This window comes from Haliotis asinina, chromosome 4 (genome assembly GCF_037392515.1).
Source record: "Haliotis asinina isolate JCU_RB_2024 chromosome 4, JCU_Hal_asi_v2, whole genome shotgun sequence".
Taxonomy (NCBI): Eukaryota; Metazoa; Mollusca; class Gastropoda; order Lepetellida; family Haliotidae; genus Haliotis; species Haliotis asinina.
In genome coordinates this window covers 59822131-59835935 of record NC_090283.1, presented here as the reverse complement: position 1 = coordinate 59835935, position 13805 = coordinate 59822131, and positions in this window count along the sequence as shown.

Below are 13805 nucleotides of genomic sequence, written 5' to 3'. Positions count from 1 at the left end.
AATGGACACAGGTGGTGTTGATTTAGACTTCAACATCCACCACATGTCACATTAATTGATAGAGACAGCGTGTGCTATTTTTGCCCAAGGATCATAGCCAAAATATATATAACAGACAGACAGACAAACTTTATTGGTACATATTGTCCGTAGACCAACGGTACAACGTAAATATATTGTAATGTACACAGTGACAGCGCTACCGACGTAAATAGCATACCACAGATAGGCACAGATAGTTACGTGTAACACAGAGCTATTGCCGATTTGATCTATTGCGATTTATATGGTATACTATGTTGTACAGTGGTTGCTCGTCATTCGTTGTTAAAACAGCAATAAACTTTTCTTTTGATGGTTGTCTACACAGATAGAGAGGTAAATACTTAAACATGACTATTCAGGACATGCTAAGAGTATACTTTGTGAAGTTACAATGATCACATATGGTAATTTCATCATACAGGCGTTTAGGAAACCTTACAGCTTTTATTTTAAAATCATGGGTATTACATCTGAACACAGATAGAGAGATAGATACGATAGGTATGATTCAGGTTTGGATTTAAACTCTGCATAAGAGCTAATGCAACTTGAAGAACGGACGTCATGGAACCATTCCACCCAGATTGTATCACCTATTTCAACACGGCTCCCTTGGGAGCTGCATTCGCCGCCATACACGCGCATCCTGCATGTCGTTGGATAGCGGAACCCTGGCACGTCATGGAGAATTTATCCGTTTTTTTTTTTGTTTTTTTTTTTTTTTTGGCAAATTTATAGCCGAGCAATTAAGGTTTCTGTGATTTCAGGCTCGCGCCATTGTATTTTGGAAGCCTTTTGCTTTGTGATATATGTGCATGTTATACATGGTTGGAAACCCGGAGCAACGCTCTCTCCAAAAATGCAAACGTGATTCTAATGCTGCCCCTGGTAACCAGTCCAGATTGAATCTCCGACGTGATGGTTTGCGTAGTTTTGCTGAACTTCAATTCTTCTATATCACAGCAGTCATCATGTCACCATAGTCCGGTCATGATGTAATGACAACCACTCTTACGATTCACCTCAGAAAATGCACTTCTATACTGCGTTTGAAAGCCAGTGTGTCAGACAGTGTATTAAACGCACACGTTGCGCGTTCAGTGGTGGAGTTATATAGGTAACCGTATTAATGTGCGAAATGCAACAAATACCGCAGGTGATATAGATTGGCGGAATTTAGATGAATCTGTACACCGGCTATACCGGCGTCGTTAATATTTACAACTATAAAGCATTTGCAAGATGATTCATGTGGGATTCTGGAAATATGTAACATGCTGGTGTGCAACATTAGACATTCGCGCTACACAGGAATCGTGACAGAGCTGTCCGTATGTAATGCCGCATGTTATTTCCGTTTCAACGGATCGGTAATCGGAAGTTAGTTCGTTGATAATTTTTATATCGTTTTTGCGATCCTAAATGTCCATAATGCATATGAATGCCCTGTCAAATCTGCTTCTAACAACGTATAACATGTACGTATACAATGCTTTTTGGAGACACTAGACACCTCCGTATATACCGCCGCTTTTTTTGCGTTGGCGGACTTGCAATGGCGCATTTGCTTTCGCGTTGCCTTATTGCATCTTTTTGTGCTTCTAACTGCAGCATTATGGTCTGCAGCATATATTTTCTGGTATCATTAGAAAGCTCCTCTGACGGTGGCAACAATGGTGCAAACAGATTTCATCTATTCTGAAAATTGTAAAGTATATTGCACAATTTGTTCGAAAAATAGTCGTTTTTTGCTGTACTTCTTTTCTAAAAATCAGATGTCAAATTAGATGGTATTGCCAGAAAGCCCATTTCAAAATTTCGTTGCTCTATCTTTTCAAATAACGTGTATATAAACTTTTTAAAATGTATACTACCGTCAGGTGAAAGTTTGACGTAGTTTTCTATACAAGGGGAACCCGAGCCAGCTTGGCCACTGCTCGGAAAATGCCTACGTTCCCCGGGCGTGAACGTAGACGGGACGGGCACGGCGATACGGAAATTGCGACGCTGCCCTCTACGTCTGCCCACGGAGGTTGGAAAGATGGAAGTCCCAAGGTTGTGCATAGGGGGGATAATGCCGACCTCCACCTCGTTAGCGTGGGTAACGGCGCGCGACGTTGCTCATACTATTCATCATTCGTTCTACCGAAGACGCTCGATCTACAAGCGGCCATGGTGTAGCAGAACTGAAACCTATCGAGTCTTGACAGGGGGCTCAATGGCGAGTTTGCGAGAAGCAGAACGACATGCTGGTGTTGCATAGGAGGCGAGGGGACGATCCCGAGAGGAGAGGCGATGATGGTGAAAGGGTAGCTGGCGCAGGCAAACCCGTTCGAGTCTTGACTGGTTCGAGCCTTGATTCTTCCGTGAGCAAGTGCATACGCCGGTGACTTTACCTAGTAGCAGGCGATGTCTCAGCCACGAAGCAGGCAAAACCCCGAGAGGAGAGGCGATCATGGTCAAACGGTACCTGGCGCAGACAAACCCGTTTGAGTCTTGATTTGCCCGTGAGCAAGTGCATACTCTGCTGACTTTTGCCTAGAGATGAGTGATAGTGCCGGAAGCAGAACGAAATGCTGGTGTTGCATAGGAGGCGAGGGGACGATCCCGAGAGGAGAGGCGATGATGGTCAAACGGTACCTGGCGCAGGCAAACCCGTTCGAGTCTTGACAGGAGGCTCGAAGGCGATTCGGTGGTAATTGTGCATGATTTGCCGTGTCAAATCTTTGCGATTCCCTAAGGTGTGGCATATAGGAAATGAGCAGTCTATTGCTGTAGTGTCTACAGCTATTTACGTGAGGCATCTACTTGACGGGTAGATGCGACGGCATGACTTGCCAGACGGACATTGACGTTTTCTGACTTATGCATGTTAATGTAAAGTGTAGTATGTGTTGTTCACCTGTAGCAGCTCAACTGCCAACAGTACCTGAAGAACCACGACCTCCTTCCTACATCGACTCAAGTGTGCCTTCACACCAATCAGACTTTGGAATGAAAGTTGTATCCTTCCAGGTTTCATGATTTGCATTATATATTTTATTTGTTTGAACATATTTGAGGTATCTGTCTCATTATGTATGGATATTGAATTCGTGAGCTGTGGTTATCATGGTGCATGCAAAATTAAAAGAACAAGCTAACACCATTTCTCTCTGATCTAAACCATTAACCTCAAATCAAAATAAGATAAAATTAAAACGTGAAGTCTACGTTCTTCTCCCTACACTAAATCACTGACCCAAACCGAATTAACCTAAATGATATAACCTCAATACCGAGACTATTAAAACTAAACCGCTAACCCAAACCTAAATGACATAAATTTAAAGCTAAAACCATGAATACCGCGGTACGTATAACTGAATGATAAACACTGACAATGACAGAACGTAAAACTGGAGATAAATGCCAAACTAAAAGGACAAAAGTAAAGCCGCCTAAAACACTAACCCCAAACCAATAACATCAAATTAACGTGCACCAATATACCAACAGAGACAAGGTGACTACGAAACTCAAACACTACCAACTCAAAACAAAAACATCTAACACTACTAATAAAAAATAAAAGAGCGAAATAACCAAAATAGGTGCAAATGGGTAGGTGATGCTAACCCTTGACACAAGTGAAATGCTATACTTGCATCAAGGTCTACAAAGTCAGTCGGCCAGCCGAGGCATTGAATACGTTACCAGGCGAAGGTGACATAGTTTCAATGCCTACAAACACTACAGCGTGTAGCGCTCTTCCTGCTTGCATTGCAAGTGTCTCACTAGGTCTTCGGAAAACATTTTGCACGAGAGAACATAATTCCTGGAAACACGGTAATCAGTTTGGATAAGGTAAGTGTCTCTTGCATGTGAAATGTTATGAGATGAATCAACAAGGTGGGCTAAAGAGTAAATATCTTCAGTTACATATTTCATACCAGTATTCACCAAAACAATGCCATACATGTCAAAACGACAGCCGGCCACGTGACATGAAGGCGTTGATAAAAACACTAGGTTAAACTGACCTATCTATACAATCACTCACTCGACCTTATGGTTTGTTTACGGCTGTCCCCACTGTTTACTGGTGTCACAGTGTAATTGAGTGAGTAGGTGAGTTGAGTTTTATTCCATCAATATGGAGGCGGTCTGTAAATAATCGAGTATGGACCAGACGATCCTGTGATCAACAGCATGAGCATCGACCTGCACAATTTAAAACCGATGACGTGTCAACCAAGTGAGCGAGTCTGACCACAAGATCCCAGAGGTGTTAGCCGCACCTTACGACGGTATGGGTTACTGAAGGGTAATATTCTACCTCACACTCAAACCCAACAAGCAGGTCCAAATGATCTCAAACTGTCATATGTATAGACGTAACGTTATTTAGTACAACGTTGTGTGTGGTAACGGGCTTGATATCTGCAAGTTATGCAACACGAGCCCATTGTCAAGGATAGGCGTCCTACCTTAGGGCCTATTCGATTATGCTAAACGATACTGCTTTCTGGAAAATCATGCACTCGATTGTGTCGAAACTTAATACTGGGTTCGAAACCATCTCCGAGGCAGGTTTTGCTGTTTCTGTCACACCACACCTGGCGGAAACGTATGAAAAGGACAGGTAAGCAAACGAGTCATAGTGATTAGTGATTCGACTGATTAGTTTTGAAACGTGAAAAGATTATAAAGTGGTTTTGAAACCACCCATCAGTCAAGGGTCCATCAGTCGAAGGCCCTTCAATCATCAGTCCAAAGCACACCTTTTTCAGTACATGGCTGTCTCATAACCATCAATACAGGAAACAGCTCCATTATTCCAAGAGGCTTGTGAGTGAGTGAGTGAGTTATAATTTTACGTCACATCGGCAATATTTCAGTCATGTCGTGACGAGAACCGACATGATTATAGTGAATATGTATATTTTATGAAACCCGTCATCAAAGTACGGTAAAATAACTAGCGTATGGCGATTCGAATTTAAAACTAGTATATGAAGTTAAAACTAACAGCACAATTTGGACAATACATAATATAAAAATAGGCTATAAATCACCTACAACAGAAGGTAGATCACCATGCTAGGGACCAAGGGGACTTACAGTACTTTTGCTACCTGCATGGGCCCTAGATGGATTTACACCATCCCCTCAGTCGCTTGTTTGTAGGAAAATGTAGCCGAAATTTGAAATGACAAAAATACTACTTGTAAAATATTGGTAAGTTGGCTTTAATAGTTTTGGGACTTACGTACACTGTCAGAGGCACAATAATTTTACGCTACATTAACCCCTTTGAGGGTAGACCCATTAACAATCGCAGTTGCTAATTCATACAACCGTGTGTAAAATATCAACTGTCTATTTACAAAACATATTACTCACAATTTATCTCATAATTCTATTTCCTTATAAAAATACAATGATTAAATGATAATTAACATTAACAAGATCCTTCATTGTTTTGACATTAAAATATTTCTCCCTTGTGATGGCAAAATCAATACAGTCAAGCAGAAATGAATTGGATTCTTATCCCAACAGGTGGAACAAGTGAAGTTTTTTATTATACAGATCCTCATAAAGAGGATTAAACACGCAGTTATGAGCAGGTTATGGCCCTTAAGAGCAACCATGACACATACACTGATTTTCTACCTTTGGGAACATGTCTGTTGTCCACAGACTTATTGTTATGTACCAGGACTCGAAAGTCAAATTCACTTCCGTAAATTATGAGAAGAAAAAGATATGGCTCGAAATTACCAAGAAGCTTTAGGGCGAAGGATTCATTTACAAAAGTATTGCAAGTGTACAAGTAAACCCAAAATGGTAGAATATAGGCTTGAAATGTCGAGAAACAGTGGACCGCAACAACGACTCTGGGGACTATTGCAAAAAGCCGTCCATTGTTTGAACGACTGCATAGTGTGCTTGGTCAGAAGCCGAAAGTACACCAAGTTCTGGCCAACTCTTCAAGCCCTGTTATCAAACCTGCCATAGAGAAAAAATAGAAAGTTGAAGGAAAAACTGATTCACGTCCAGATGAATATAAGGCAAGTCTTCCATTTGTCATACACAGGAATTCCCGAAAGAAAGTAGTCTGACGTTAAGGGTGAAATTTCAGCATCTCTGCAGGAACAAAATAAAAATCAGCAACAACTCTTGGAAAAAATTCCATCGTCTGTTTACTCTTTCATCGGGCTGCAGCCTGGCATAGCGCACTGTATGACAGTTATCCTGGTCGTCCCACATATATAGTACCGGGGACAATTTTTTCAGTATCCATTTTAAAACCATCCACTTCTTTATAAAACGAGAGACTAGTTTCACCTTGAAACCATGTATCACCATGAAACCAAACGAGACACCCGTTTATAACAGAAGAAACCAGTTTCGCAATAATCGAAAAGGCCCTAGGAAAGAAACTTCACATTTTTTCTTCAAGATGGTAATATGGTTAAGATTATTGAATTGCTGAATTCTGTGTGATGTACTCGATACACTGCCAGTGCCACAATCAATTCCATTAGGCTACACCACCGTTCCAAAACATGGGTATACTGAATGTCAAGTTACAAGAATAAAAATTCGAAAGTTCTCAGTTCAATATTGTGTATGATTCACCAGTGCCCAACACCGTCTCCTCATCGACTACCTGATGCTTGTGAACACGTGGTTGGGGATTCTGTTCCATTGCTCTTGCAAGGCAGCCCCAAGTTCCTGCAAATTCTGACTCTTTTGTATTAAGGTCAGGGGACCTCGATGGCCAGTCCATGGCCTTGATTCCAGCGTTTTGAAGGAAATTTCGTGTCTACATCGCGGTATGCGGTCGAACATTATTATGCTGGAACTGTAGACCTGGACCATGAACCGCCATGAAAAGAACGAGTTCAGGGGTGTGCAGCAGCTGTGGGCTTTCCACGGATGACCAGAAGTCGGGAACGGTTGTCCCCACAGAAAACACCCCACACCATGCAACTTCCGCCCCCGAATCTGTCATGAAAACATTGGGCATACCGTTCACGATGTCGTCTCTAGACTCTATTCCAGCCGTCAGCGAATCTGAGGGTAAACCTGGATTCATCGCTAAAGACGACTCGATACCAGTCTCTCCGGGTCCATCGGAGATGACGTTGACGTTGACGTTGACGTTGATGAAATGGTGTCAATATTGGCCCGCGTTATGGACGTCGAGAATGGGGATTGGCAGTCCGCCACTAATGGTATGTGAGGACCTCTAAACATCTCATTCCTGGTTCGTGTAGCCGGCAGAAATCTGTGACGTAGGACGATTTGACGGTCTTCTGCTCGTGACGTCACACGTGGACGACCCGACCATGGGCGATCAGAAGTGGTGTCAGTTTGTTGTGGGAGACCTCGCAAGTCATACACAGTACGACGGCTGCATCCCATTGCTCTTGCGACGTCAATAACTGATCTTCCCTCTTGCAACATGCCAACGGCACGTTCACGTTGCACATTTGACAATCGTGGCATTTAAAGTACGGTTAGAACTGTGGTTTAAAAGTGTTTTTTTCATTTCTTGAGGCCAATGCAAACACGTGCAAATGAAGACACCTTTGATGCGAAGATCACGTGATTGACTGCACATGGAAAACCTGATCTGGCACCACCCATTCGTCATTTGCACGACGAATGGGTGGGTTTGAGTGGGGTTTGCTAACGTTTTTCTAGAGTAGAAAGATAGGGATCCCATTTCGGATACATAGATGAATCATCAGAGACAAATTATTCATTATATTTAAAAATTTGTGAAGTTTCTTTTTTATATATATACTGGATACAAGATATGAATTATGATTATGTATAACTGTAATGAATTATAATTACGTCTTATTGAATTTCACCGCATTCAAGGTCTTTACTTAGATTTTGTCTTCTTACTTGTAACCGAGATTGTAGTTCTCATTTTATGTGTATTCTTCATACAATGAATTATGGGCAGTATTTGGGGAAATCCCTAACTTAATGAAGGTTTTTCTGTCTGACCTACAGAAGAGGTCGCTATCCTAGCTAGGATCGGTAGCTCAAGTTAGAACAGGGATAGGATCGTTTCGAGAATGGGTCATATTGTAACGGTAGGATGTAATAACTTCTGTCGTAACTAGTTATGATCTGTCTTAGCTGGGAGACCTTCGAGAATAGACACCCTGATCTTCATGTGTGGGACGAGGGTTTATGTAATGGTCGCTGAACCAGTCTCGTGCTACATATATTTATAATTATTAAAACATTTTTTTTTATTTGCAAAGAATAACGGGAAAAGGTGGAACGTTTCGTAAAAAGAAATAAAAATCCAGATTCACAATATTTAGTTAAGCAATTTGAGCACTTCCTTAGCAGTGTGTGAGAATGGTTTTACTCTGCGTTTAGCAATATCACGGCGGGGGACGCTAGAAATGGGTTATATACATTGTACCAATGTAGGGAATCGAACCTGGAGGCGAGACGAACGAACGGTTAAACCAAGCCGCTACCTTGGAATCCTACGGTGCAGATTGACTCGCAATACTAATCTAAACTGTCTGGACTCTCTGTACTAGTCTGAACAGTCTAGAATTGATTGTTGAATTTATATACTAGTCTAAACAGCCTGAAATTGATTGTTCACTCTCTGTACTAGACTACACGTCTGCCAGACGACCCTTGTCTCATGTCGTAGTTTGGACACATTACCCGTTGTGTTGGCTATTCGGTGCATGGTGTCACATTTATTTCATCTTTCAGGATGCTGCAACCTCGTCAGTGCCTTCTTTGCCATGTGTATCCCTGCAAGAATACGACATAGATACATGGCAATTGTATCCTAATTATTATTATGTTCTGCAATTATACAGGATTATAATGGATGTTCTTATGTTTATTAAGACATGCTAATTCTATCACTAATAGTGCAATGATATGCAATAGTAACTATCCAGACGTACCCTCAGTCCCTATGGTCTCCTGCACGGCGACCCACCTTCATTTGATGGCCATCTGTAGTCCGTATTCATTATGTGTCGTGTATAGATATCTCTTGTTATGGATCCTTGCTAGTTTGAATTGAAACATGTTACTATCCCGTGTTTATATAAAATATCCATATCGTGTGCGTTTGTTTATGTTAATAAAGAGCTTTTATAGTCCGATATATACGATGTCACCCGAACTTTTAACTCATTCACATTAGTGGAAACATTAAGCATCCGATGCCGACCGGGTAAGGAGGCGTTGCAATCATTACATGTTGGTGATCATATTTTGCTTAGAGGCTGTCAGTACAAATGATAGTTCACTTGGACTTCATGCGGAATGTGAAATTAAACACCTGCCATAAGTACACTAAATCACTCATTAATAGGGCCTATCACTGTAGGCAGCTCAGGTTTGTATACAAACGAAGGCAGATGCAACATATACATATGATCATTCGCCAGTGTATGGGTACCCGGTAGGATAAGGTGCAATGGAGTGTTGTCACACTGCTTACATCGTTGTCACTAGTAACGTCGTTTAAGCGTATTATTATACATTTAAAAGCAGTTCTGACCATTCAAGAAAACGGTAAAAACATTTCTACTGATCTCGCTAGCAAATGCTGGTTTGTCATCTTTGTGATTCGTGCATTTTCCCAATTAAACGATACGCGTTATATGCTCGGACGGCAGAGCATGAAGTCGACACGCTGCGATATCACTGCTCTGAATGACGATACGGGATTGAATCCAAGACACACACTCACTCACCCAGTAACACCTAACACGTATTGTCTGTTAAGTATAGCAGAAAACACACCTCCGAGGTTTTGGTACACAATATGAAAAACCGGAGGGGAGGGATTACCCGATCCCAGTGGTTTTACACTGTCTACTAGAACCGAGAAGTGTTTTCTCTAACATGTACCGTCAATGATGGGTAATTAGAATGTAGATGATCATTTAATGAAGCTACGTACATAACAATAACTGAAGCATGCGTAAAATTAATTTAATGACAGTACCTATAATTTAACCCAAGTGTCTTCCTTTTCGCGGTGGCCCTGCGGTAGAGCGTCTGCTTACGGACTTGGGGCTTGCGGTTCCAATCCCATTAGGGAAACCATTTGTGTTCTAAGATTGATCTTGAATGATATTTTTCAATTGATTTCGTCTGAACACACATGTATCATTATTTTGAATGTTGATGTTCATGCAACGTTAGGAAACGTAAAACCTGGGATGAGGTCTTTCTCGCGAAAAGTAAAACCTGTCCCTCCAAAACGAAAACCGTAAATTCGGTTATTCTGGGAAAACAAGAGATGACCTAATATATAGAGAGAAGCACACTTTAGGTTTATATCGAAGACCTGGGTTCAGTTCCCTACATAAGTATAGTGTGAAGTTCATATTGCAGAAATATTGCTGGATGGGACGTAAAACTAACCTCCCTCTCTCACTTAACGTAATTGTTACAAAAATCATTAATTTTGAGGTTGGCATGTTGATTTTGGAAATTGATCGTACATTGTAGAGCAAGTATCATGGCAGTGGATAAACAGTTCTCATGAGCACATTAATGTATGTAAATTGGTGTGGGAGTTACGCATAAATTCAAAGCACAGGCTGTCACGGACAGTAATTCAGATGCACGTGTTACTGAAACAGAAACCATGATTTATACAGCTATTCACGTTACAACTTACGATATACCGGCGTGAATGCAGTTCATTAGACGGTTAACCAAGAATGGGTCGGCACTGTTCACTTTATGAGGATTCGTTTGATCACGTTGACGAGGTTAGAGGGGTAAGTTAGTCGGGATATAATTCATATTTATTCCACAGATAAGATATTAAGGCAATATATATACGGGGCCAACTGTGACGTACATTAATATACAAACTGACATTGAACAAGTAAAACTACTCTAGGTTGGATTGTCATATTTATAACATTGTTACTGGAATATGTGTACATGCTAATTATAGTCGTACATTCGATACCATGCTCATAATATCAGTCACTGGATCGTCATATTAATATACCACAGACACACTATAGCTGGAATATGTGTACATGCTAATTATAGTCGTACATTCGATACCATGCTCATAATATCAGTCACCGAATCGTCATATTAATGAACCACAGGCACACTATAGCTGGAATATGTGTAGTTGCGAATTATAGTTGTTTATATCGTACATTCGATGCCATGCTCATAATATCAATCACTGGATCGTCATATTAATAAACCACAAACACAGTATAGCTGAGATTTGTGTACATGCGAATTATAGTTGTTTATATCGTACATCCGATGCCATGCTCATAATATCAATCACTGGATCGTCATATTACTAAACCACAAACACAGTATAGCTGGGATTTGTGTACATGCGAATTATAGTTGTTTATATCGTATATTCGATGCCATGCTCATAATATCAATCACTGGATCGCCATATTAATAAACCACAAACACAGTATAGCTGAGATTTGTGTAGTTGCGAATTATAGTTGTTTATATCGTATATTCGATGCCATGCTCATAATATCAATCACTGGATCGCCATATTAATAAACCACAAACACAGTATAACTGGGATTTGTGTAGTTGCGAATTGTAGTTGTTTATGTTGTACATGCGATGACATGCTCATAATATCAATCACTGGATCGTCATATTAATAAATCACAAACACAGTATAACTGGGATTTGTGTAGTTGCGAATTGTAGTTTATATCGTACATTCGATGCCATGCTCATAATATCAATCACTGGATCGTCATATTAATAAATCACAAACACAGTATAACTGGGATTTGTGTAGTTGCGAATTGTAGTTTATATCGTACATTCGATGCCATGCTCATAATATCAATCACTGGATCGTCATATTAATAAATCACAAACACAGTATAACTGGGATTTGTGTAGTTGCGAATTGTAGTTGTTTATATCGTATATTCGATGCCATGCTCATAATATCAATCACTGGATCGTCATATTAATAAATCACAAACACAGTATAACTGGGATTTGTGTAGTTGCGAATTGTAGTTTATATCGTACATTCGATGCCATGCTCATAATATCAATCACTGGATCGTCATATTAATAAACCACAAACACAGTATAACTGGGATTTGTGTACATGCGAATTGTAGTTGTTTATGTTGTACATGCGATGACATGCTCATAACGCCATGCCGCGTTGTATATAACATCGGTCACCTGTTTTTATATTATTGTAAACAGCATACACAGTTTATCGTTTACCTTACCCTTTGTGCCGCCCAGTATTATCCAACAACTGTTATGAATACATTTTGTGTAAAGCTGTATATTGTGCCAATACGTACACATGATACAGTCTAATCATGATTTTACTAGTGCGTGCCTTTTAGCATAATGAAGCCAAGTGACGTTAGTATTCCATTGAAATCCTCCTCACATGATACGTTTAAAGGATACACACACACACACACGCGCACGCGCTCACACGCACACACTCGCTCGCGCAAACACATACACACACTACGTGTACAGCTGGAAGACAATGGGTGAAGTTGTAATACGATGTTTAATATACTAATACCTGTAGTAGAATCTCCAGTAGGACACCAAGGAGCTTAATTCATTAGCAGGGCCCAGCTTTTCGCTTTCAGCCTGAACAAGCCGTCTCTGCACTGTGACTAACATCTCACTGCTATAGTACAGCGGAAATAATTGCAATAGTATCACACGGAGATTAAATATAATGTAGAAGCACACACTGCTACATCTAGACCATCCATCCACAACATGTTCAGCAAGCCGGCACCTTCACACACTAAACCACCGTGTACACTTGGCTTAGTTCCGTCAGCTATTTTCCAGCTGCAGACAACTGCAGGTCACCAGGAGGTCACTGGAGCAAACCTCGCGTGAGAGGTAGGTACAGCTTTTTATGATAGAGTGTAAATATCATGCGTCGGAAAATATGTGCTTTTACACCTATCTGTATTTGTTCTGGCGTGAACTGTGATCCGTGGGCCTCGCATTTCACTAAGCAGAAGCAAAGAAGCTGGTGTACATTACGCCCCAGTACGTCTCTAATGCAAGAAACGAACGAACGCAGAACTTGCATACGTTCTTCTCCACTGCACAACAGTCAGCGTTGTACCTGTTCACACTCAATAGAATCATTGAGCTTACACACAGGTGTATATGTGCCTCTTGTATACGTACTGTAAAAACACAGAGAATAAAAATGTCACGGGGATTATTCCATTGCACTACTATCTAGGTCATTGTTACACATCTTATCAGAAGTCATGAAAAGAGGGCAATGTACGCGATTATCCACGGTCATTGAAATGTATTTAGAAAATATAGACCTGTTAAATAATATCTGGACACTCTCATGTACGAACGTGTGACGTAATCTGCCAATTTAACATTTAACGCCCAAACATTTATTGATTCGATAAAACCCGTCAGATAACGGACTGCCATAGCTGGTTTAGGAGGCCAGCACAAAGGCACTATAATACGCACTGGAGTAAACATCTGATCAAAATCATCTGAGGCAGACTGTAGATCGCGCCTCGCAAACAAGTCAGTTTGACGTGGTGCCAAGAGGTGTTCACAGCAGGATGTGTTAAAGCGTTAAGGAGCTATGCTTCTATACATTCACAGTCACAAGGGCAGGTTTAAATGGTATTCATTCGGACTGATAAATGACGAGCGCAAAAACGGACAAAAACGCTAAGTAGTACTGTCAAAAAGGA